The sequence below is a fragment of the Rhinolophus sinicus genome, chromosome 5 (genome assembly GCF_057876585.1).
Source record: "Rhinolophus sinicus isolate RSI-liver-muscle chromosome 5, RSI-T2T, whole genome shotgun sequence".
NCBI lineage: Eukaryota > Metazoa > Chordata > Mammalia > Chiroptera > Rhinolophidae > Rhinolophus > Rhinolophus sinicus.
In genome coordinates, this window is record NC_142505.1 from 55,578,835 (window position 1) to 55,605,959 (window position 27,125).

Sequence of the window (27,125 nt, forward strand, 5' to 3'; positions counted from 1 at the left end):
TCTTTGTTTTATAATTAGTAATGTACTTTCACAAACTTTGACCAGTTTAACATCATTACATTGGTTCTTGAAAATTTGGTGTTTCTATGGAAAGGAACTGTTGGTTCAGGTGTCAGTTTTATCTGTTTAAAAATTAAAAAATTTAATATCACAGTGACCTTTCTCATCCTCCATTCTATCCTGCATTTGATATCAGCTGACTCAGATCCAGGCCCTGAGAGACCTTTTTCTGAATCCTCGGAATGGTACAAGGCTACATGGAAGTTCTATGTGCAAACCGTTTAATTTTGTCTCATAGAAGAAACACAGCTCTGCAGACTTAAAAGAATCCTTTCAGTCTTGTCCATTTTTCGGTGAGTCAACCTGGTGATTTCCTAATGATTTTGAATAGATACATGATTCAGAGAATTCAGTTCTAGATACAGAATTTTTTTTTTTTTTTTTTTTAAGATGCTAATCTTCGGGAAAGCACACGGGGTGACTGTGATTTTAAGCCATTCTACATCAGGCACTTACTGATACTTTTCTGACCCTTGAACTTGTTATGGGAAGATGTTCAGTATCTCACTGTAAAGAAGATAGTTAATATAAGATGTTTGCACACACAAGGTTCAGTCCTGAAGTTAGCGCTTTTCAAAGGACAGTTGTGAGATTTCACTAAATTTTCAACACAAACTGATTATTCCTTTTCAGTATAAATGAATTTGGCTGATTTTAAAAATAACTTAAAAATTGCTGTCACTATGAAAATAATAGCTCAGTTTTACTGAGTGCTGATAACATGCTAGGCATTATGCTATTTTTAAGAAAGCTTTTCATTCAGTCTTCTCAACAGCTTTGTGAAGTACTTGGTATCATCTGCATTTTATAGATGAGAACGTTTATCTCCGCGTAAGGAACATTCTCCAGTCCATCCAGCTATAGTTAACGTAGTAGATCTAGGTTTCAAGCCCCGCTGTATGATTGTAACATTGAGGTAGGTACCTGGACCCCTCTAGTTGATTATCAATATCTACATATATTAACTAACGAAGTAATAAATTAGGGACACTGTTCAGTTTTTAATTACATGGTCGTAAAGGTCGAGGCTGGCTAATCACTAAGGAGAAGGTATACTAGGGGAAAAGAATCAAACTTGATATGTTCAGAGCCTCCATTCTCAGTTTCTAACACAGGGATGGAACAGATGTTACTACCTTGAGTGGTGGTACGTCATTATCCTACCTGCTGATGAGTGCAGATGACTACTGCTGGGAGCCATGTGTGATGGGGTGGGCGTTCTGATTGGAATGCTCTGAGAGCGGAAAATTTAAGAATTTATCAATGTTTTGGGAAAGCACGAGTGCCTGCAAGCTGCTGAAAGATGTTATGGTAGACACGTTGAAGAATCAAGAACTATAAGATTCAAGGTTGTAAAACTCAAATTCCTTTGGTAATCAGGATAATCATAGCATTAGTACTTGAGCACCAGGTACTCTCCAGCTGCATTGTCTAAAACAACTCATTTAATCTTCATAAGAACACCACGGGGTGGGTACTGCTTTATCTCTCTTATTAACATCCCGAGCAAATAAGACCCAGCGTGGATAGGTTATATTGGTTGTAGGCAGAAGAGCCATTCAGTGTTTTAGTTCTTAATCACTATAGTTGAGCTGCCTCTGTGGTTTGAAGCCTCCTGCAAAGACCCATTTGAAGACTGGATACTATTTCCTGTAACTGAAAGATTTTCCTTTGTCTAATTAGTTTCCATGGTGCATTCTGGACTCTTTAGACACAAACATTTCCTTCCACATGAGGGAAGGAGCCATGCCTGTGTGTTCACCGCCCAGGCTCTCAGTGGTGTGCAACAAATATTTGTTGACCAGACTTAGATTCCTGAGCTGTGGCATCTAGTTTGTGTGGTTTTGGACCAAAAGAAACATTTTGTTTCTACAAACAACTCCTAAGGAATATACTGGGGGTACCAAAAAAATGTATATACATTTTAAGAGACCTTAACACTTTGGTCAGCGTTGCTGTAGCAGTAGTTCTCCATAATCAGAAGTGTCTGGATGCTGATGGTAACCACTTTGAGCACCTCTTTTAATTGCAGAAGTCAAACGTGACTTGTATTCATCCTTTGAGCATTACAATTTTAATACAGTTTTTTCCTCTCTTAAAATGTATATACATTTTTTTGGCATCCTCTGTATCTGCCAAACTTTTCTTTGTTGTCAGTCTTGTGATGAATTGCTTAAATAATAGGGAAGGAGGTTGGTTTCCTCATAATGAAGGTTATCCCTTGTATGAGAGTACTAGTGAAGTGAATTAAATGGCAGCTAAATATGCTGATTGGATCATCCACAGAGATAGCAACTGGAACTAAGTTTATAGACCAATTAGAAATGGCCAGCTTTTTTCTAGCACTGCAGGAGAGGAACATAGTTAAAAGAGTAACAAACTTTAACCTGAGAAAGATGTAGGTAGAATCAGAAGTGGTTCACTTCACTGGCAGTTGAGAAATAAAAAGTTGAGGGTGAGAAAGGGTGAGAATCATTAACAATCATAAAATGCATTTATTGTCTGAGATCTATGCTGAATCTCTGAGAGCCATATTTTACTTATTTTCATTTTCCTAACAGCTCTTAAAGGGAAGAACAGTTATGGAGTTCCCTTTTAGATTATAAACTGAGACTCACCAAAGGTAATTACCTACTTTAATGTCACCCAGATGTTAAGTAGCAAAACTGGGATTCTGACTTGGATTTTGTGGCTCTATCATTGATGCTCTTGAAGCATAACCATCACAAAGAGTCTTACCTTCCTTGGGATGAATCAGACTTAAGAGGGTGAAGGGAATAAGAACTACCTGTACCCTTGGAAGTCACCTTCACTTAGTAGTTGTAAGTTACTAAGTTGGTTGCATGTTTTTTTTATAGTATGTGAGTATTCTCTTGTTAAACCCAGTGCAACTATCCTCTATGTCACAGTTTGGACCTCAGCACAACTGTCAATTTGGGCCCTGTAATTCTTTGCTGTGGGGGCTGTCCTGTGTATTGTAGGATGGTTAGCAGCATCTCTGGTCTCTACCCACTAGAGGCCAATAGCACAGCCACCCTCACTACACTCCTTAGTGTAACAATCAAAATGTTTCCAGACTACTCTGTATGATGAAGATAGCAATGAATTATTAGCGTGAAATTATTTTAACAGGGATCCTGAAACTTCCTGTGTATAAAATTACTTGTACCTGGTTCACAGTGGTTCTGTTTTAGCATTATTCTGACCTAGTAGGTCTGGGCAGGAGCCAAGGAATTCTGCAAAATGATTCACCTGGGTTAGTGCTTGGACCATCCTTTTAGAGAAAGTGACCACAAAGAGATGACGCTCACATCCTTCCCATAAGCCAACTATGCTTCCTACTTAGCAACAGAGTGTGCCCCTTTGTGGGTGTTTAAATGCTTTTCTCCCTGTCCTTTTAATCTTCCTTTGGTCTGCTGGCCTATCTTGCCAGTGATTAAGTTTACAGTTCAGCTAATGATTGCTCCAGATTTCCCAGCTTGTAAAATTGTGTGTCGTGCATATAAATGTGTAGGATTTTGACCTTATAAACTGAGGAGCAATTATCCGCATATCTTAAGACAGAGGAGGCCACCTTTTGACTTTGAAAATATCACAAGGAAGGCATTTTATTTTAGGAAGTCAAGTTTTGTGTTCCTAAATATTTGTTTATTGGGCTTTGTGGTAGCAATTTCAGGCAAAGTTTTATTATGAATAGAGGCTGAAGCAATTGATAAAAATGAAGTTTGGGATTTAATGGTATGATTTCGTTTTTATGTGGTACTTTTCTCCTGTTGGTGCAGATAAGCAAGAGTTGGTTCTTTGGATGTATTCTATCAAAATCCCAATTGAGAAGGCCTTGTATTGGAAAGTCCTTCATCTTAAAAAGGCATCCTTTGCATTTCAAAACACTGCTTTGGGCTTGCCTTTGAGAAATTTAAAAGAGATACCATTTATATTGCAGGGTCCCCACCATTCAAAATTTTCTCTGTCATTGTCAGCCACCTACATTTTTTTTTTAATTAAAATTTTAATTGAGATTTTAGATTCACATGCCTGTGTACAAAATAATACAGAGTGATCTCTTATATACTTTGCCCAGTTCTTCTCATGGTAACATTTAATGAAACTAGTATATTGTAGGATATATAATGTATATGACATATATTCCTTAATATCATCCGCTGATCTTATTTAGCTTTCCTGAGGTTAATTTATGTGTGTGTGTGTGTGTGCGCGCGCGCGCCCATGCACACGTGTATTAAGTTCTGTATAGTTTTATCACCTGAGTTGGTTCCTGTATCCACTAGCACAGTAAAGATACTGAGCAGTTCCAACACCATAAAGATCTCTCATGATTCTCTTTTACAACCACACCCACCTCTCTCTTACCTCCATCCCCAACTCCTGGAAACTCCTATTCTGCCCTCCATATCTAACAATGTTGTCACTTCAAAAATTGGGATTGGATTCTTTCATCAAACTAATATGGGCAGATTCATCTAAGTTGTTGCATGTTATCAGTAGTCTGTGTCATTTTACTGCTGAGTAATATTGCAAGGGATGGATGTGCCACAGCTTTTACCTGTTGAGGGACCTCTGGGTTGACTGCAGTTTTTGGCTGTTACAAACACAGATGCTGCTAATATTTGTGTACAGGTTTTTGTGTGACCCTCAGTTTTTAGTTCTCTGGGATAAATGTCCAAGATTACGATTGCTGGGTTGTATGGTAGTTGCATGTTTACTTTTATAAGAAACTGGCAAATGGTTTTCCAGGGTGGCCGAACCGTTTTACATCTGCAGCACTGAATAAGTGATCCAGTTTCTCTGCATCCTTGCCAGTTCTTCTTTTGTCGCTGTATTTTATTTTACCCATTCTGATAGGTATGTAGTGCTAATCTCAGTGTGGTTTACATTTGTATTTCCCTGATGTTCATCCCTTTTCATGTCCCTAATGATGTTCCCTAATGATGTTCCCTAATGATGTTCATCACCTCTTCATGTCCTTATTTTCCATCTTTATATTCTTTTTAGTGCAATGTGTTTTCATGTCTTCTGTCCATTTTCTCTTATAATTGGATTTTTTTTTTTTTACATTTGAATTTTCAGAGTTCTTTATATATAGTAAATACTAGTGCTTTGTCAGGTTTTAGGTTTGCACATGTATTTATCAGTCTGTAACTTGTCTTCCTATTCTTTTCATATGGGCTTTTCGCAGAGCAGAGATTTTTAATTTTGAGTCGCTCCAATTTATTAGCTTTTCCTTTACAGATCATGCCATTGGTGTCAAATCCAAGAACTCTTTTAGTCCTTGGTCCCAAGGATTTTCTCCTGTGTTTTTGTTGACAAGTTTTAGAGTTGCACCTTTAAGTCCATGATTGATTTGGAGTTAATATTTGGGTAAGCTCGATGTTCTTTTCCCCACCCGTGGGTGTCTGGTTATTCCAGCACTATCTGTTGAAAAGGCTATCTTTCTGTCGTTAATTTTAAATCTTCATTAAAAAGAGCATGTTTGTGCCGTCTATTTTTGGGTTCTCTCCTCGGTCCCATTGATGTGTGTTTCTATCCCTCCACCAACACTGCACTCACTCTCTTTATTACTGTGACTATATAGTGAGTCTTAATATCAAGCAGAATGATTCTTCCCTCTTGATTCTTCTTTGTCAAGATTGTTTTAGCTATACTAGGGCTGTTCCTTTCCATATAAATTGTATAATAAGCTTGTTTATGTCTACAAAAATGGCGGGGATTTTTATGGGAATTTCATTAACACTATAGATCAGTTTGTGGAGAATTAACGTTTTTACTATGTTGTGTCACACAGTCCAGGAGCACAGTGTGTCTTCATTTATTTGGGTCCTCTTTATTTCCTTTCGACATCATTGGACTTTTCAGCCATACAGATGCTGTACAAGTTTTGTTGAAGGGACACCTAAGTATTTCATTTTCTTTGGAGTAAGTATAAATGATGCCATTTTTGTTTCTGTTTCCTTCTCCTTCATTGTTAGTATATAAGCATGTGATTGTGTGTGTGTTGATCTTTTATACTGCCACCTTCTGAACTCACTCATTATTTCTAGAAAGTTTTATTTTGCAGATTCCTTGGGGTTTTCTGTGTGGACAATCATGTCTGCAAATAGAGATAGTTTTATTTCATCTTTTTCTTTCTGTATGTCTTTACTTCTTTTTTATTCCTTCTTTTAGTGGCTAGAACTTCTCGTACTGGGTTGAATAAGTGACAAGAGCAGACAGACATCCTTTCCTTGCTACTACCTATTTTCATGGTAACGCATTCAGTCCTCCATGACATATAATGTTAAATGTAGGTTTGTTTGTTTGTTTGTTTGTTTGTTTTTTTAAATAAATGCTTGTTTATCACATTGAGGTAATTCTTTTTTATTTCTGAGTTCCTCAGAGTTTTATCATGAACGAATTTTGGATTTTGTCAAATGCTTTTTCTATGACAATTGATACGAACATATGATTTTTCTTATTTAGGTTGTTGTGTAGAGGATTGAATAGCTTACATCTTTTTTTCTTTTTTAATCCTTCAATTTCTCATTTTATTTTCATGATACTGGGTTTGGGGAAGGAAAGGAGTCATGAAGCCTACAGCTCTTAAAACATCGCACACAGGTGCCCTTACTTGTTTGCCCTCATGCCTCTTCTATTTTTCTCTCCATCTTGGGTGACTTAGTCTTTCTTTCTCATTGTATCTCTTCAGATAGTTATGCTTCAGATAGTCCGGGCCACTACTGTTGGAGGAGATACTGTTATTTGATACGTCTGAATCATCTGACTTCCTTTTAACACCTACCGTGTTTCCCCGAAAATAAGACCTTCCCCGAAAATAAGCCCCAGTTAAGATTGTCAGCCAGATGGACGCATTTAGTACATTATGACAATGTTCCAGAAGAAGATGACATGACCATATTTGAATAAATATTGATTGTTGTACATGAAAAAATAAGACATCCCCTGAAAATATACCCTAATGCGTCTTTTGGAGCAAAAATTAATATACGATCCAGTCTTATTTTCGGGAAAATATGGTATAAGACCTTGTCTTATTTTCAGGGAAACACAGTAGCTTTTCTGAATTGTCCATGGGATTAGGTGCTACATGTTATGTTGCATTGTTTTCCCCAGGCATTGCCCTCCTCACTATATGATTTTGCGATGGATTCTCTTTTATCATTGGCCAAAGCATATGGGGAAGGACCTTAAATACCAAGAGGGCTGTTTGTTGATGGTTCACTTGCCACAAAGTGATAAAATACAGGGGACTAAAGAGCCAAAAGAGAATTTAAAAAACAGCAACAATATTTTAAAAAAAAGAGAAAATGATTCTATTGATTGTGGGGTTAGATTAATCATGCTTGAACCTGGGTTCTGGGAATTAGTATTACTGTATACCTGGGCAACTGGTTCAATCCCTCAAAAAATTTTTAAATCTGAAATGGGGACATCTCTCTCAGCGTGGATTAAGTGAAATAATCCAAGTCACCCACTCTGTCTAGTGCCTGGGAACCTCGTGTGCTCTCCGAAGGCGTTCTGGTCGTGGGGTGCTGGCTGCACATGGGACGGCTGCATGATATCAGCAGGCAACAAGGTGGCAAGTAGCAGGTGGTTGTGGAATGAATGTGGAAATGGAATTGCTACAGAGAGATGCCACTTTCTGCCTTGGTGAGGTCTTAGCAGTGTCTTTAAAACTGCCTGTGCAAGAGGAGGGGGAACCTTCCAGAAGACCCACCATAGTGAGTCCCAAACTAAAGTGCCCAGCAGATTCATGTGGGGAATTTATGAATAGGTTTTTAGGAGCTGTTTCCCGGACCTAAATCAGTAGGTTTGGACACGGTCCCAGGAATCTGTGTATATTCATTGAGACAAAGATCCCAGGAAATTCTGAAACGGAGCTGGAAGAAGAATGAGGACCACTGGGAAGAAGTCACCATCTGAGGTTTCACAGAAGCATTTTACGTTCTGCCAGCAACGTTGTGTACAACCCCAGGAAAATCACTTAACCTTTTTGTACCTTCTTTGACTCAGCTTTTTGAAAGAGGGAGGCATAAGGGATAAAACCTCTGACCTACTTTACATGGTTGTTGTGAAGAATTACTTCAAAAAAACAAACAAACGAAAAACTGGAAAGCACTTTGCAAATAGAAATTGCTCCATAAATGCCTTTTTAAAGAAATGTAATTTTCTGACACAGTTTTAGACACAAATAGTCTTGTTGAGTGCATCGGCTCAAATTATAAGTATCAGATGACATGGTATCATGATGGCCAGAACCCAAAGTTGGAAGCAATAAGGAAACAACACAAGGTTGTAATGTCTTTTATCTGTATCATCATTAAAAAAAAATAATGCTGATGCTAACCTCTAAAATCCACATTTTCCCATTTGGTTTGTTTTGTATTTTTTAATAGGTTACTCCCACCAATTTGAGAATTTAATTAGAAAAATAAATGACTTCTACCATTGCTGCTGTGATGTTCATCCTCCCTCCCCCAATCTCTCAATTAAAGGCCTGCTCCTTCTGTCACAGACACATCTGTGGATCTGTTAGAAGTCCGTAAATTGATGCATCCCTGCAGAGTTGGCGAGGACACTGTTAGTCCCATCCCCTGATGCAAGGTGGGTTCTCCTGGCATTCATCCATCCCAGCAGGAATGCCTGAGCGTGCTCCCCTCCAAATAGACTGCAGTTTGGTTCCAACGCTGCCTTTCTCCAATGCTAAGACGAGTGTAGTTCCATGAATGCAGAGGTACATGCGTTAAATTTGGGATTTACAGCTTATAAACCCATTTTCCACCTCAAAAATTGGAGGCAGGATTGTTGAGGTAGTAATAACTATCAGACAGGTTAGAGGGGAGTGTCCATGGGAATTCAGAACACAGTATTTTAGGCAATTGCCACTATATTCTTGTCCTGTAGTTTAACAAAAATGAAGGTGGCAGTATAGAATAATTGTTCTGGAGTTGGACTGGCCAGATACAGGTCCAGGATCCATTGTGGCCTCAGGCAAGGGGTCTAACTTCACCAAATCTCACCTTATCTTTAATTTGGGGATGCTAATAGTAATTTTCTCATATAGGTGCTGTGAAGGTCAATGCAAATAAGCATGGAAAATTCTTAGTTGGGGGCTTGGCACATATTAAATGCTCCGCATAGCTGAGCAGTGTTATCTGCTGATAAAGACAGTGGTGCCCTGTGGAAACAGAAAGCAAAACAGGTGAATGAATGTGGATCTCAGAGGGTATAGTAGTCTGCATATAAATATTGTTAAACCCAGAAACCAATAAATTTATCTGTCTGTATTGCTTATATTTTGTGGGACTTTCTCTTAAATTATGTTTTGCTACCATGTCGGTAGATGTTTATAGTTTTTGGTACAGATAAAACCACACAGTGATGATGGTAGGTGATTTTTCACAATGTGTTTTTTTGGTTTTTGTTTTTTAATTTTTATTGGGGAATATTGGGAAACAGTGTGTTTTTTCCAGGGCCCATCAGCTCCAAGTTGTTGTCCTTCAATCTAGTTGTGGAGGGCGCAGCTCAGCTCCAAGTCCAGTCACTGTTTTCAATCTTTAGTTGCAGGGGGTGCAGCCCACCATCCCATGCGGGAATTGAACCTACAACCTTGTTGTTGAGAGCTCACACTCTAACCAACTGAGCCATCCTGCTGCCCCTCCGGAAGCTCAGCGGCAGCTAGTTGTTTTCAATCTAGTTGTGGAGGGCGAAGCTCACTGGGCCATGTGGGAATCAAACCGGGATTGTTGTTCAGAGCTCGTGCTCTAACCAACTGAGCTATCTGGCTGCCCTACAATGTGTTTTTATAAGACAGTGAGTTTGAAGGTTGGATTGGTGGGTGGTGAGCTGCATCTTTTTGAGTTTCTATGTGCACGAAGTTATCATGGCTTTCTACTCTTAATCAGTGGATGTCTCTATTGACTGCTGATGATGGGAAAAGGGTATCGATTGTTCACTCTGGGAGATAAACACTGACGTCAGGTATAGTTGAAAAGAAATAAGAAAAACTCAAAGTAGTGTTTTAGCTCCATTGGAAGTAGTAAGTCAGGAGGTAAAGCTGCATTACATGTGCACAGTTTATACCCTCCCCATTTTCACCTGGAGATCCCCCAACCCTCAGAGAAGTGGTCTCCTTTTGTACTGTCCGTTGAAACTGGAATGGGTGTTAATAGCATCCCAGAGTCTTCAGGAAGCGCAGAGCTCTTCACACTGCCTCTGAGATAAGCCAATTTGCCAACTGCTCTCCTAGCGTGACCACCTGTTCCTGGGGTCTGAGCCATCCTATTTTAGACACATTCAGGACCCACTTTTTGTAGAATGCCTTTTCTTTTACTTTTTAATGTTGATATTATCACCAGATAGTTGCACCATTAAAAAAAAAAGAATCTATTTAATAAAAATGACATTTTAAAATAATATTACCTGATAGGTATGAGTGCCTATTTTTTACACCCTTTTTCTTCTCAGTGAAGATTTTTACCTTGTAATGAAACATGGCAGAAAAGATCAGATTGGATGAGAAGGTACTGTATTTCCTACCAGCTTGGTATGGAGAGATTGGAATATTAAGTACCCATGGATGGTTGGTCATAATGCAGTGTGGGGTGCCCCTGTCTCCCTCTGCATGCGGTGTTCCACATGCAGACCAGTTAACCTGCTCTGGAGGCTTGGAGACAGCCACTCTCTTCTGTCCCCAGGCTGACCGGGGTCAAAGAGGGGTGACATGGCTGCCAGGATGGCCTCAGAAAGCTTTTTGGCCCACTTGCGAGGGCAGGGTTAGGTGGGAGAACATCCAGAGTGCAGCTGTCCGTGGCTGGGCTGTTCATACTTCGGGCCATGGGAGCACAGGCTTGGAGATGGGAGCATCTAGGCCCAAGGAGCAAACGGAAATTCATGGAGCCTAGTTTCCGTCACCTGGACTTTGAGATTCCCAGTCTTTTTATTTAATCAAGTGGATTTTAAATTTTATTTTATTTCACAGTAGTTTGTAAACTTAGCACTCTTTTATGTACCACTAAGGAAGAAATTCCATGTATTGCTAAAAATACCATCAATTACAAAATCTGTCCTGATTTCAGAGAGAGAAAGATATGAGTTATAAAATATGGAAGCAATCACATCATACATTTCTAAGGGCCACAATAACTCATACCTGTAAAATCTGAGCTGTGTCTTAGCACATAGTGAGTACTTGGTAGTCATGAACTTTCTTCCTGTCCACTCTCTCCCAATGGTGTTTTCTTCCTAATCAATCGATAAAACCTTTTATTGAGCAGATAGTACATACCTGGCATTATTCTATGTATCAGTGAACAGAAACATGAACTCTAGTTCTGGTGCAGGTTGCACTCTACCCTGTGGACATGATAAAGGACTCACCACCTAAGTGATGAGCAGAACTGCGCCTTTGCTCAGCTCTCCTTTCCTACCACGAAGAGCTGCTTTTCCTGGATATGTCATTGGGGTTGAATGTGTGTGTCAGGAGCATATACACGTACAAGACCTGCCCAACTTCTTATAGTTCATAACCCTCCCGCATTTTCTATGTACCTTGCACTCTGTCTAAACCGATGGCTTATCCCGGATCCTTCGAACAAACCATGCCATGCCCCACCTCCCTACTTCTTCCCATGTTTTTCTTTCCACGCGGTATTTCCTGCCCTCAGCCATGAACATGTAACTTCCCCAAGCAATCCCAGAAGCTACTTCCTTCTGATGCTTTTCCTAGTCCTTCCATCTGAATAGAATTTATCTCCTTAGGCTTTCCCTGCTGTGCTCAGATGGTACTTTGAGAACACCATACTGTAGTGGAGACAGGCACCTTAAGGGAAATCCAGTTAATAATTACAGGCCAAAGGTCCTATGTTACTAATGAATACCAGCGTCACATTGAATTATACAAATGTATATTCTCTATTTTAAACAAATTACAACTAGAGTCTTCCAGTTGGGTCATATGGCAGTCCTGTACTTACTCAATTGTTTTTGTATTTTATCAACAGGAAACATGTCATTAAAATCTAAAGGCTCTCCCCACCCCTTTCCTTTTTATATGCGTCTGTTCTATCTTCTCACATGTCTGGATCCACTTTAATTTGTCAGTCAGAAAGATGGATGTCATTCAGGTATTGGAAGGAAGAGATGCTTCTGTAAATAGCCTTTTTCATCTGGGTGTTCAGTTTCTCCAGCTGGGGCTGAGGGAATCTGATGAGGTTTGTGCATTTTTTTTCCGTACCCAGGACAGACCCAGCCTGTGCTTCTCTTTGCCTCAGCTCTGGCATAACCTCATCCCGTTCTTCCTCGTTTTCAACACCCAAGTGCAGCTGTGGGGCCTTCATCCGCTTCAGACTTGCCAGAACCCACCACTTGAAGCTGGGCCCTGCTGTGAGTCTAGGTCTCCATCCAGAAGGAGCTGGGTTTTTTCTCAGGACTCAAGAGACTGTGAAAGATTCATGAAAAGAAAAACTCCTTTGCCAAGAGAAAGGGATGCAAACACCCTCTGTTTTCTGCCTCTAAAAGCAGGGCCAGTGGTTTCCACTGCTGTGTTTTTGTTTTTAATGTCATTTGAATAACCATCTCCCTACAGGCCCTAGCAACTGTGGGTAGTGCTGAACTGGCCTTCTAGGGTCCTTTGAGAGTGACCGTGTTACAGTATTGTACTGTTTGCAGCATGGCTGTAGACCGCCTCTTTTACAGGATTTAAAACCTTCCTGTCAGATGCCCACAGGCTTCCGGCTTTGTGGTCACCTTTCTAACTCTTACGTAATCTGCAAGCATCTAGCTGGATTTTTCACTGCATTTAAATGGTTACTCAAAATTTAATGTAGTCGTTTTAAAAAGCCATCCCCTAGGTGGTTTAAAAAGGTATAAATCCAGTGTGTAAAAGCCACAAAGGGGGCATATACATACACATACACGCAGTTGGGGGCGCGTGCGTGAGTGTGTAGGCGTTTCACATACATAGTTTTTCCAGTTCACAAAAAACAGTGCAGTACTTTTACACTGGGTTTTCACCCCAGGAAAGTAAATTGTTAAATGTTTCCAAAGGATCAAGTGATCTTGCATTTTAATCGGAAAGACTTTCTTTTTGATGCTCAAGAGCAAAGTTGTAAATGAGTAGAAAATTTTACATTTGGTTCCTGCTGTTTGCCTTTTCCCACACTTTGATTAAGGAAGAGCTTTTATCAACCCATAGAAAACCTCAAAGGAGCTGCCTTTTTTTTTTAAAAGGACAAGCTTCTCCCGGCTCTATATTGCTGCACTATAGATAATTGATAACGAGGTTATCTGATAACCTGACTGCACTGACCGATGTAGTTTATATTACACTCACATATGTGTTACTCATGAGAGCCAGGCAAGCTGCATATACTTCAGTGGAGGTAAACTGAGGTTAGGTAGGAGGAGGCTTGCTCGTGAACTTATTTCCAGTATGTAGTGAACCTCGGCCTCCAAGATTCATCTCCCTCCTTTAAATGGTCTTGTCATGCAACTTCCAGGAGTCGTATTAGAATCTGCTGGCCTAGACCAGATTCAGTGGCTGAGTAATTCTTTCAGGATCACTTTTCCTTCCGTCTTTTGACACTTGATCCAACCCTCTGGGTCATTGGCCTTCCAAACTTCATTTCCTGGATTGAACTTACATCTTTTCAGAGTGTAGGTGGTCTTTTAACAGTTCTTGGCATAATTTACTAGTTTGTCCATTTGTTGTACTCTTAACACAAATCCCCAGGACTTAAAAAGTGTCTTAAATTCATCTCCCAGCAGGTCCTCAGAGTTGCTTCTACGTGAATGAAAGATCTATACATTCAAGAGAGAGCTGAAATCAAACCAAGCAGGTTCAGATATTTGCCCAACTTTGTTGATTTTCAGGGTGGAATAAACAGTGGTAATATTAGAAGTCTTTCAACTAAATCAATAAAAATTCAAGCAAAGGCCAAAGTTTCTTCACTCTTTATCTCTGTACCTTTGACTTTCCAAATACTTCTTGTCTGGAAGAAATGAAGCATATTTAATATTTTAACACTCATTGTGTTTCCAGGAAGAAGGTCCTTTGTGCTTTGGAGAAAATATGCTCTTCAGAAAGAATTATGTAAATATTAATTTTTTCATTAATGTGTTTAATTTTAGACAGCCATGAATATATTTAGCCTTATTTTCAGATTTTCATTTAGCTCCAGAGTTGCATGTATAGTCATTAAAGTTGGACAGATTCTCTTTGGCTATGGAGAAAGTGAAGTTGTATTTGAAGAAAACATTTTAAAACCTGGGATTTAAAAACTGTGGGATTGTATTTCTATTGTAGAAATCTAACATATTTGAGTTATGTTTTAAAAATTGTATCTGACTACTATTGCTCTCAGCTAAAACATTTAGAAAAATGCCCGGTTTTCTCTATGGGAAAGGTCTATTTTTCTTCCTTAATAGAAAATGGAATTAATTGAACCATTAAGTGAAATCATTGCACTTTTGATTTGGACAACCTAACACATACAAAGTTTGAAATTATAAAGCATTTTCTTAAGCAGTTGTTTTTTGGGATAACAGTTCCTGTTACAGTGAGCTACCAGTCCGCCCTCCTTCACAGTTCCCCTCCTTTTCCTTTTTCACATTAATGGTGTTTCATTGTAAATATTTGTTTTACAATATACCTTGTTTGTAGTGTTACTACGAAAAGCTTAAGGGTGACTCTCAAATGTAAATTATTTTAAAAACCGGACAATTAGAACGCCTTAACTCTAGATCACAGGTACTTCATCTCTCTCCATGCTCATGGAAGACATCACTAATCGATCAGCCTTCCTTGCTGAGCACAGATGTGCCCTCTTGCTTGTTTGCACCACTGCTCTGCCAGCTGCCTCCATCAGTCATATGAAGATGAAATTCGTTTGTCATCTTTGAATGAGAGTATTTATGGAAGGTCCTTTTATGAGCAACACCCTGTGCTGAAGGGAAGTACAGAAGAAATGTTTTATTCTAGGAATTTATATTTCTGGTTTGGAAGGTTATTCCAACACCAGGTAGAACGGTAAGCAAAGTGCAGATAAAAGTTTCTGTAATTAAGAGGACACAGATGATCACTTTCCATGCAGGAAAATCTTGAGTTGCTCTGATTTTATCTGAAATCGGACAGTCAGAGGAACCTCTTTCTCAATTGTGGTAAAGCTTGAAAAACCTGTTTCCTTTGTAAATTTTAAGCAAGAACCAAGATACAGGTTTCAACCAACATTTAAAATCAGTATTTTAGAAAATATTTAGAAATGGAAATCTATATCTATATCCATATAGCTAGATTCTCCACTTCATATATATATATATATATATATATATATATATATATATATATATGTATATGTATATGTATATGTATATGTATATGTATATGTATATGTATATGTATATGTATATGTATATGTATATGTATATATATTTATTTATGGAGGTCATCAGCTGTGTTTGGCCCCTGGTATACATGTTCATTTTGGTTCGACTTCTGAGTAATTTAGGATCAACAGTTCAATCCTGCATAATTTAGTGACTCAGCACAGTAATAAAACCTGGAACCTTCTGCTTCTTTGTTTCTTTTCTGCAGGAATTAAGGGCAGATAGGAAGAAAGCAAACATGAATTAATTTGATTTTATGTGCTTAAGCAGACATAATGAGAATCTGTTGGTGTGGCAGAAGTTACCACGAATCTACATAAAAGTGAATAATACTGACTTAAAAGAAAGAGCATTAGTTATGTTGCTGTGATGGCAGACTTAAATCACTTCTCAGGCTATGTATGCTTACACATAAGGGTCTCAAGTGCCTGAATTTGTTGGACAGTCCATGGAAGCTGATGTGCTGGCGGGGTCTCAAGCAGGGCCCGCCTATTCCAAGTGCAATTTCCTGGTGTTCCTTTCATTTTCTTGCCCTTGCACTAACTAATGCCTTATTTTTCTCAGAAAGACTAAAAAGGTTTTTCCAAAGAGAAGAAATGAAATGGGTTTCCCCACCCTTTTTGGTAACCAGGTACTTTTAATAGCGAGGCTATTTTTGGCTTCTTTCCTTGGCCAATATTGTGATACTTTTTTGAGCACACTGGGGCCCACAGGCTCAGTGGCAGCTCTTGAGTCGAAAATGCAGAGATCAGTTACCAGGAATCCCAGATTTCCTGTTACAAGAGGTCAAGCAAATGGTACAAGTTGCATAAGTATTTCTTGGAGATAAAGAAGCTGTTCTCTCAGCTAAGTGTACCCTTTCCAGCTAGCTAATATGAATCTCTGTCAATTCAGGGTTTAATCTTTAGGACTGTGCAGTTTACATGTGAAAGGTAGCGAAATTATTTTTTAAAAACAAGCTACAATTGATAAGATTTGTTGGAAAAATATAATTGCTAATATTGCTGCCATGATATGATAAAATATCAAGTGAGGTTTTCATCACTGATAAAGATTAAAGTTTGTTTCAAAATCATTTAGAAACTTTATTATCAAAATTGGGGCATAGGGATCAGAGAGTATCGTATATTCCCTGGTATATTATCATTATTAAACAGGCCCTTGTGGATTGTTTTATCTTTATTTTTCTGAACTCTGATTCATTCTTTTTCTCCAAAGATCCTCACTAGTAATGGTTTTAATTCATCTGAAGGTTTTTATGCTATAGATCTCATTCTGTTATGCATTTTTAATTAATGCCATCTTTGAAAATCTATCTACATTGTTTTATGTACATCTTGTTAATTGCTTTCAATAGCTATGTAGAATCCATTGATCCCATTCCATTTATTGTCTCAGAAAGGACCTGGCTTGTCTATAACCTGTTGCCTTAAGAACCTTTATATACAAAGATGTGTGTATATGGGTATGTATCCATCTATATAAAAATGGGTTTCTTGAATTTTTGGTGAACTGTGCAAAATAACTAATTTGTTTATTAATGAATTTCACCCAAATCATCTCTTTCACTTGCTAGAATGACTGTACCATTCTATACCACCATTGTTTGTATATGGATTCACATGAGCTTACCAATAATTTAACTCTTTTAATTTTGTCTTCTCTTGTTACTAGTGAGGTTAATATATATCATTTTATATCTTTAACCATTAGATTTCCCCCTCCTGGAATTTGCCTATTTAAATCTGTTTCTGTTTTAAAAATTGAATTTTCCTGACTTTTCTAGCAGTGGTCGCTGCATTTTTGTTAACTCTGTTTAAGAAGTTTACCATGAAGTTGTTTTTCGCAGCGCTTGGAGCAGACTTGATGCCTGTGAAGCACCCCCTGAGCTCACTCCTTGCATTTCTTTTGGCCTTTTAACAACCTAAAATGTTGCTTGCACTTGTGTAGTTGTTCCCTCATTAGCTCCAGTCTCCCTGCAGTGCAGCCAAGAAAACGTGAGCAAACCCTGTTGAGTCACTGCTTTGCTTAAAACCTTTAGTGGCTTTCGTTGACCTTCAGGAGAAAGGCCTGAGTCTTTGCTGGGTCTTGAGGACACTCCCCCAACCCCCTCCACCCCGGTGATTTAATCACTGACTCAGGTCCTCCCCTGGGCTCTGGCTCTGTGTTCCAGCCACAGATAACTTCTTCTTTACCTTTCCTGTGCCTTCTCCAGCCTAGCACGTGCTCTTCCCTCTGCTCCTGTTGCCTTCCTCTGCCTGGAAAGTATCTACTCTTCAAGTTTCTCATAACATCTTCAGGAAAGCAGGACCCCCCACCCCCCAAAACCATCTTCACACTAGGTTAGATTTCTCTGTTTTCCATGGCAACTTTGCTTCCTTCTTTGAAACTTTTTCTACACTTCCAATATTTAATAAACTTTTTGTTTTAAAGACAAAAAGGGGAGCAGAGGCATTGGGAACTCATTGAGGTCTGTACCTGCGTCTTATTTCTCTCTACTGGATCCCAAGCGTCTAGCTTAGCACGTGACACACAGCAGTGCAATTAATTGATGTTGACAGAGGGATGAAAGTGTGTGCATATTAAATACTGATTCCATGACTTTGGCTTTGTGCCTCATTTTTACTGAACATTTAGATCATTAGTTCATTGGGGCCTCCTTTTGATTTTGTGTTCTGCATTTACTATATAAATATATTTAATTGCATTTTTCTTGCTGATCAAATAAATATACTTAAATACATTCCTCTCTGTTAACACTGTCTACAGGTTTATTTTTAATAGGGATGTGCATGTGTGTGTATATTACTAGCTTAAATATCATTATATACTGTACGGCTATGTCATGGTTTGTATAATTGTTCCCTTATTTTGAAGCATTAGGTTGTTTTCAATTTCATCACTTTGTAATGAAATACAGTATTTCTTGATATAAATTAATTTCTTTTTTCCCCCACGTTATTTCTTCAGAATTACTGCTTTTGAACAGCTCTTATTTGGTTTCATTGCTAAGCAGTATGTACCTGTTTATCGAGAGCTCCACCAAAATTAAGTTTAATAATTTATTTGTGATTTACTGTCTCTGAAGTATAACGTTAAAGTTGTTTCCATTTGCATTTCTTTCTCTTCTGGTAAATCTGTAAATTTTTCACCAGGATGATTTCCGCCCTCAATTTCCTGTATTTAAATTGTCAGTGTGCATCCTTTGATGTCCTCCTAACATAATCAAATCTTTCCATTCTGTGAGTGGCATAAGGAGCAAGCAGTCAGGATCTTATCTTCCAACTTACTACTTTTTTGAGTTTTTTGGAACCTCACAGGATTTGCTTCTAATAACATTCTTTGATATTCTTAGAAAATATGCAATAATATAGAGTCAGCTTTAGAAATAACTCCTTTATAAATAATTCCATTTAAATGTAGTTATGGCCCCTTAGCACTGCTAAAACCAAACCAAAATAGTAACACTTTTCTTCATTGGGGTGAGACATATTCCACTGAAAAGATAGAAATTCACATAATAGAGAGTGTGTTTTCCTGGTTCTATTTTAAATTTAAAAGTTGTTTATGGATTTGCATTCCATAGTGTCGCAGCATCATTTAGAATTAGGCTTTGCTTACTGAACTCAAACTGCAAAACTTCACTTAAGCGTGACTCAATTACCCTTTAATGTACAAAAAAACCCCATAAAAAGCAAGGAAAAAATCCATTGGAATTTGTCATTATGATTGATTCTTGTGCACAGAAGACTGGCAATCTTTCCCAAAACTTTCATGGCTGTTTTTTTGATCTTTTGGCTTTTTGTTTGATATACTTGAATAATCTACATAGTTTTGATATTTAATTCCCCTTATTCTTGTCAATTGGGAGCTAGGATTGGAAGGTTGGCATTTCTTTATTCTCCATGCAGTTAGGGGTTTCTTCTAAAGCATTTAAATTATGCAGAGCCTAGAATTATTTCAAGAGTGGTTTGATAAGGGTATTTGGATTTATTGGGGAGACAGAACTGCATGGATTTGAAGCAAGTCATAACGATGGTTAGGTTTTATTTATTTATTTATTTATTTATTTATTTATTTATTTATTTATTTATTTATTTTTACACCAGTTAAGAATATTTATTTTTCTCCCCAATTTCTCTTCTCTTTACTGGTTTTTCTCATGCTGAACATAGGATGAACTTTTACATGTGAAGGGCTGTAATGGACAGTTGGGCAAAATGTTCACCATACAAGACACTGGGCAAGGAGAAATGGTGGGTGCATTCCCATGCAATGGGCGCCTTTTCCCCTCATTCCAGTCCACTAATGAGGTGGATTGATATGTGGTTTTGTGATGTGGGACTTGAATAGTTGCTAAGAATTTTCTAGGTTTTGTATTTCCATGTGGATTTCTTTTCTTTTTTTGTGAATGGTATTTTATTGGGTCTTTTTTATTTATTTTTTTTACAACTGGAACTCTGGGAATTCAGAATTAACATCCTTGCTCGTGAGCTTACAGACACCAGAACAAGTTTCACCCTTGTGTTCCACGTTGTTCCGCTGGGCTTGGTCCACGTGGACCTTTATGAGCCGGCTGCCGTCCAGTTCCACGCGCATTCTCTCGCTCACAGTCTCCCTTGGGAAAACCAAATCCTCCAGGATCGCATCGTGCGCGGCTGTCAGTGCGGCTCCTGGGACGCTTTTGCTTATTTTTTGTATGGCTTTCTCGAGTTGGCTGCGGCAGAATTCTCCTCTGAGCGCTAAAGACAACGTGCGGCCCACTGAACTTTTTCTCCCAAGTCGCGTACCAGCCGGCCTTGGATTTTCTGGAAAGATTTCAGTTGAGGAGCAGGAACAAAGATTATCATAGCTCTCCGATCGACACCAACCTCAATTTCCTTGGCTACTGTTTTATTCAGCTCCCGAAGCTGGGCCTTGAGGTCCGAGCGCCTGGGAGACGCAGGACTTGAACTCGGCCGGCTTGTCTCCACTTGGGCTCACGATCTTCGCGCTCAAACTGAGCATGGGCTTCTCCTTGGTGATCGCCGGCCTGGGATGAGTCTATGTGGGTTTCTTTTGCCTTTTTATAGTCTTTCTTTTGTGATCCTCCTGAAGAGCTATCCAGTTGAATGGGCCTTTTTATTTCTGTTTATAGCATATTCCTCAATAACTCGGCCTCCTTGGCTGGATCATTGTTACCCTGTTCGTTTCATCTCAAGTGGAGTGCCCTCCCTTACATTGGGAACCTCTGAGGGAATATCCCCAGCGTTTACGTATGTTGCTGCTTTCTACTCACCGGTGGGAATGTCTGATTTTTCAAAAGCCACGTAAACTGAGAGGCATGGTCTGAGGAAGAACTCAGCTCTCAGAGATTAGTGCAGATTTTCTAAGGAGGTTTTCTTTTGTGTCCCTGCTATAACAAAAGGAAAACTACCCCCCACCTGTTTTTCAGTCTAATTGATTGTATTTCACTGTGGGATCACTGTGAATAACACTCTGGTTTATTTCCCGTCCAAATGGAGTTGCTTTTCTTCTCATGGAAGCTTGAGTGGAACAGAATTCTGGCAGATGGTCCTATAATTGACATCACGATCAGAAATCAGATGAAGGTCAAGATAAAGATTCTACTGGTCTCCTCTGTCTCTTTGACTTCCTTGACCCACTTTTCCTATGTTGGAAAGCGGTAATTTTACTTGACGTAATATTTCTCTGTGATTCCATGCTGGCTCTTGGCATAAGATGTAAAGTTCACTGATGTTCTTGGAGACAGGCCTTTTACTTTAAGTCAAATCAATGCCCTCTGGGGACTTGAGCTTTCTGCCGCCTGCTCAATTTTAAGAAATGTGCTGGGGACTCCACCGCATTTGGCAGCTCCCTGCCATCTGGTAGTCATCACTGTCTTACGTTTCTTTCATGCTATGAAGACAGCGGTGTGGGAGCGGGTGTTTGCCCATCCCCTGGTTTTCCTGTTCCAGGTTTAAGCATCTGAAAGTTTTCTTCATACGTAAGTCAGAACCGTCTTTGTCTTTATGAATGAAGATACTGTTCTGAAGTGACATTAGGTTTTCCTTTTTAGAGTGACATATCTGCCTAGTTTCATTAGCTCAGTTTTCTTCCTAGCTTATTACTAAGGAAGTAAAAGGTTGACCCTAAAGAGAACGTTTGATTAGCTAGTTATAAGTCAGTTATATAGAAAGAGAACTGGAAAGATACACATACACCTAATAAATCATAACCTCTCCTTTGAAGAGGAGGAGAAAATGGGCAGGGAACATACGGGTTTTGTAAGGGATGTAGTTTGTTTCACCAAACACTGTATTTTTGACTCTTTTAAAATGAGAATTTGTTTAAGTTACAAAATAATTTTTTAAGTGGCCTAATTTTAAAAATCATTTTCAGATAAATGTCTCTATTAGTAATCCTGCATTCCTTTTCCCTCTGGCATGTTCTAAGCAAGGCAATCTTTCTCAGCCACTTTGCCTGTTCTGTGTTTCTCAATATTCCAGGACACCTCTCACTTCCCTCCTGTTGGCTTGAGTATGGTAGGGTTGAGGGATGCACTGGTGAGGTGGGGGGGTGGGGAGGTTGGGTGTTGTGCCGAAATCCTGATTAATGTGGAAGTATTCATGTTTCTTTACTGCTTTATAGCAAGTGAAGGCTGCAAGCTGCAGGAAGGCGTTTTTCAGCAAATAGAGCCGTGGAACATACCTTATTGGTCATCATCTTATTATTCCTTAGCCTGTTTCTGGAGATCAGTGCGATCAAGTTTGTGAATCCTTCTTCAGAAGCTGTAGTTTGAGGCTTTGCTGAGTGAGGCCTTATAGAAGGAACTTGTGTGTTCCTGTCTCTCCACGCCCCTCCCTCCATCCCCCTAAGTTCAGGAAGTGTTTGTGTCTGATTATTTTTCAGATATTCTGTGTTAATTGAAATTAAGTTTTCAACAAGAGCACTAAATCTTACTGGGTATTATTAGAGTACAAAGCATCATATTATTGCTTGATTTAAAGTCAAATACTTGACCCAAATAACACAGGAAATCCCAAATAGTGACACTGCCAGTAGACAGCTTGGGTTGCATTTGTAACTCTTAGCTGAACAGCAGAAACAATTACAGCTCATTTGTGAATTAATGTGTCTGGACATATGAGTTAAAAGTCGTCAAGTAAACTATTCAACTGTTGAATAGAATATATACAGAGCACTGTTAAATCAGACATGAATATTATCGCACTTTAATCCCCCAGCCCAAAGGGAGTAAGCTGTATTTGACAGGAGGGAAATCTTAATTTACCTTTTAGTCAGGACGCTGAAGAAACATTCTCTTTGTAAGCCATTAAAATTTGGCTCTATATTTTTCTTTGTTGGCATTTGTAAATTGAGGTTATCGTAGCATTCTAGCCACTTTTACTTTATACACAGAACTATAAGGTCTAATGAAAATAAAGTTTGATTTAGAAATAGGGCAGTGTTGAAAATTATTTTAGTAACAAGATTATCATAGTTCTAAATTAATTTTGAAAATTCTAATTTTAGTGCTAGATGGCATCCAAGAGACTGTCTATTTTGACCCCCCTCTATATTTTACAAGTGATTGAAGTGAAGCCATGGCAGAACAGTGCTGTGAATAAAATCTCAACTTTCAAATCAGGCACCTTTTTATATGTACTCTAATATGAGGCAGTGATAATTTGGGTTACACATGGAATTCCGTAGATGCCTGTTGAATTATTCCTGTTTTGGAAGAAAAGTTAAAAGTATATGAACCGTGTTTCCCCGAAAATAAGACCTAGCCGCACCATCAGCTCTAATGCATTTTTGGAGCAAAAATTAATATAAGACCCGGTCTTATTTTACTAGGGTTAGACCAGGTCTTATATTAATTTTTGCTCCAAAAATGCATTAGAGCTGATGGTGCGGCTAGGCCTTATTTTCGGGGAAACACGGTATTGTTGTTATTATGTTTATCTATATACATTGTAGTCATTATATATTTTTAGTCACCAACTTGTATTGGGCTTTATATATGTCTAAAATCCACCCCCCCACACACACATATTCAATTCTCATAATAGTCATGGGACATATAAGCACTATTATCACGCCTATTTTAAAATGAAGAAACTGAGGTATAGGAATATTAAATAACTTGCGTTGGGGTCAGTTAACTTTGGTCAAATGTGGTAAATCCATTTCCATTCCAGATCTCAAGCTTTTCATCACTATATATGAAAGTCTAGTCTATAACAGTGTCTTTATAAGTTTAAAAATTACATTCTGAAAATGTCAAAATAATGGAACCAAAGTGATGATGAATGATGTCCATTCTTGTGGATAATTTTTCCTTGTGTTCTGAGCTGTCCTCCTGTTAAGCCTTTGACATGTCTTTGTCCCAGTGATGTGGGGGCTGGAATGCCTTAGTATCAGTACTGGCTGGCTGATGGCAGATGCATTTTGGTCAAGGTGGCAGCCGGTGCTTTTTGGCAGCTGTTGAATCAGTGTGAATGTGTGCGGTGCAGGTCTTCCAGCCTAGACTCCTGGCTCCTCATTATGCCTCAGGAACCCACACTTTCCACAAACCTTCTGCCCTACAGCGGCTCACATCAGTGCATTGCTATGTCAGGCTGAATAATTTGCAGCATTTAGCACTTAAATTGGCTCATTGCAGACAATCCAATTAGAATAAAGTCTATTATCGTTTTGGTACCTTAGAATGAAATGGAGTGTTTAAGCGATGAACATGCCAAGTTGCCTGGCAGTTGCTCTGCGTCTAACTCATCTTCGTCTTGCAGGTTCTTTGCATCTTGCTAAAATGACACCCTGTCTTGGTGTGAGCCATGTATGAAGTTTGGTGACACGCCTTTCTTATACAAGCTTTCTTGTGATGTCTCAGTATCTGTAGGCTCCTGAGAGCTCAGCAAACACCTCTCAAAATCTCGGTTCCGGGTCTGGCTAACAAGGAACATTCAGTGAAAGTTTCTTTTCACATTGAGTCAATAACCCAAACAGGCACTGATAAAGGATGTGGCCACATCCTGCAACAAAGACACCATGCAGCTTAGAGATCAGTAAAATAGAAGTTTAAAGTGGGAAGCAGTTGATAGAACTCTTAAATGAGAACAGAGGAGGAAGTGGGGTGAGAGGCAGTGTGGCGGAAAAATGATCCGAGAAAGATGCTAAACAAAACGTCCTTGCCTTGAGCCTGGGATGGATTGATGGTTTCTAGATGTGGTGTTATAGGTTTATGAGCAGAAATTTTGATATCTGTGTGAAAGTGAGTCACTCTCAACTCAGAAAGAAACAGCTGTTCTTATGTCATAAGGACACAGATACATTTGGACTCATCAGGCCATAAATAAGAAAGAAATCAATTATTAACTGGAGATACATATTTTTATTTATTTGTTTTTAATCACCCTCAGATGCTACATGGTAGTCTGGTGAAACCAGTGGGTTCCAGACCTGGATTTGATACTCAGCTTCATCGTTTTCTGGTTACGGGACACACTAACTAGAGAGAGGCATGGCAGTTAATCTCTCCGAGCTTCATCTAAAAATGAGCATAGCATCTCCCTGTACAAATAATAAGAGTATAGGAAATAGTATGTAAATGCCAGTTGCAGTTAGTAAATCTATCAGTGTTGTCTGTTTGTTTTAGCTGTAAGCTCAGAAATCACACAGACAAGAAAGGTGCCTGGAATGGTTTCCTATAACCTTTTAAGGTTTTGAAAGGGGCTGTATTTGAATTAGACACCATGGATGTAGTGGGGGGGCTGGGGGTGGGGAATGCCCTTGCCATTCACTGAATATGGCAGTGATTTAAACCATCTCTCTACCTCCTTTTCCTTTTTGTTTAAGTACGTTTTGTATAGCTGGCCAACTGGTCCTCATTGATTTCTTTTGCACTGTGAGTCAAAAAGTCTACCTCACTTCCTGGGGAAAGCCTGGTTCTGTAAATGTCCTATTATCCCTCTGTAAATGCTGTTAATGGCTTCTTGAGGAGCGTCCAGTGGTTGTGATTGTGGGGCTGGGAAATCTCAGCACTCTGCTCCCACACTGCAGTGGGTGAGTTGGTTTTTAACTTGGTTCCCAGTCGTGGAAATGCTCCCAAGAGGTCAACACATTGGTGCTTGTCATTCCTGTGATCCCTGCATGTGAAGGCGGAGACCTGAACTCCAGGAGACTGGTACTGTCCTTGGGAAGCACAGCTTTCGAACTGTACTGGGAGTGTCGTTTTTACGTGGCATCCAACCATCAGACAATCGCTTGTCCGTTGCTTCCTTCCAGGTGCTGCGTGGAGGGTTGGACGTGCAGATGTGGTTGGTGGTCCGTGATCGAATAGGGGAGTGTTGGGGCTTTTCCAAAGGATGTGACAGGGATAGCAGGACAACTAGAGAATGGTTAAGTGGTTACTCTGTATTTTATGCTGCAACAAAGAGAAAGCAAATAAAAAGCCAGACAATATCTAGATTCATTTGTTGATAGACCTACTTATCCACTAATATACTGTTATAATTAATTACACAAGGAGGCCATTAGACTGAAATGGCAGCCTATGTACCAAACCAAAATCTAAGCCTGTAAATGCTTCAAGGTTATGAAATCAAATCCTAAGGTCAACCCATCACAAACATCCAACTAGGCTTTAAGCCATAGCCAATCAGTAGTTTCCTTACTTTGCTTCCACCTTTTCTCCATAAAAGTCTCTCCCCACCTTCTGTTAGTGGATTGCTCTACCCACTTCTAGTTTGGTGCTGCCCCATTGTAATAAACTTTTGCTCAAATCAACTCTTTACATTTTTTAATCCATTTTAGTTTATCTTTGAACGCTATCTAGCCACCTAGTATGAGAAAGCAGCATTTTGAAAACAAAAATGCTTCAGAAATTGGATAAAAATTTGCTACCCATGCTTTCCTCCACCCATCCCTCTTCAGCTCTTTAGCCTGTCCTTAGGACGGGGACACAGAAAGAAATCTTTCTTCCCTCGGCCTGCCTTAAGAGCAGCCACCAATAGCCACTGCCTGTTAATTCTGTTAGTTACCCATGAGAAGAAGAAGAAGAAATTATCACATGGTGGTGCTGGGATCCCAGGTACCAGTTAGAGAATTCTTTTGATTCTCGCCCATAACAGGAAGTGTTGTAAGTGTGAAACCCGACTGGTCCCGCTGCAGAGGTAATCTCAGAAGTGTGATGAGCTGTAGTGTGGGGGAGGGAGGAGGGCGTCCCCACATGAGGAGAGGTTTTCCTGGTAAGGAGCTAAGGCATGCCCGTACTTGTCGCCACAGCTCAGTTCTGGAACAAACCCATCCTCACTTGTCAAATGCACTTTCCAAAGTTTTTCCAACTCTGTGCCTCTGGGACAACATGTCCAGAAATCATTGCTATCCTTCCTCATTTGCAAGCTCCTCCCAAATGTGCGAATGCCATTGTACACAGATGAGGTTTTTCTGAGTTTTTAAAAATTTTTTTAAAAATATTATCTTTAGAGAAATTTTAGGCTCACAGCAAAATTGAGAGGAAGGTACATTTTTCAAATACCACCTGTTCCCACACAGGTGTAGCCTCCCTCAGGATCAGCATCCCCGCCAGGTGGCTCCTGTTGTAAATGATGCACCTGCATTGACGTCATCATCATCCCAAGCCATCGGGTTCCCGCTCAGTGCTCTCCATTCTGCAGATTTGGACA

General features: G+C 39.3%; 1 protein-coding gene and 1 pseudogene across 3 annotated transcripts in view; one reads left to right on the top strand and one right to left on the bottom strand.

The window, feature by feature from the left end:
- Positions 1–27,125, top strand: part of PTPRG (protein tyrosine phosphatase receptor type G) — a 693,857-nt gene that overhangs the window by 308,294 nt on the left and 358,438 nt on the right. The gene's annotated exons all lie outside the window — the stretch shown is intronic.
- LOC109445750 (small ribosomal subunit protein eS7 pseudogene) lies at positions 19,906–20,565 on the bottom strand (annotated as a pseudogene).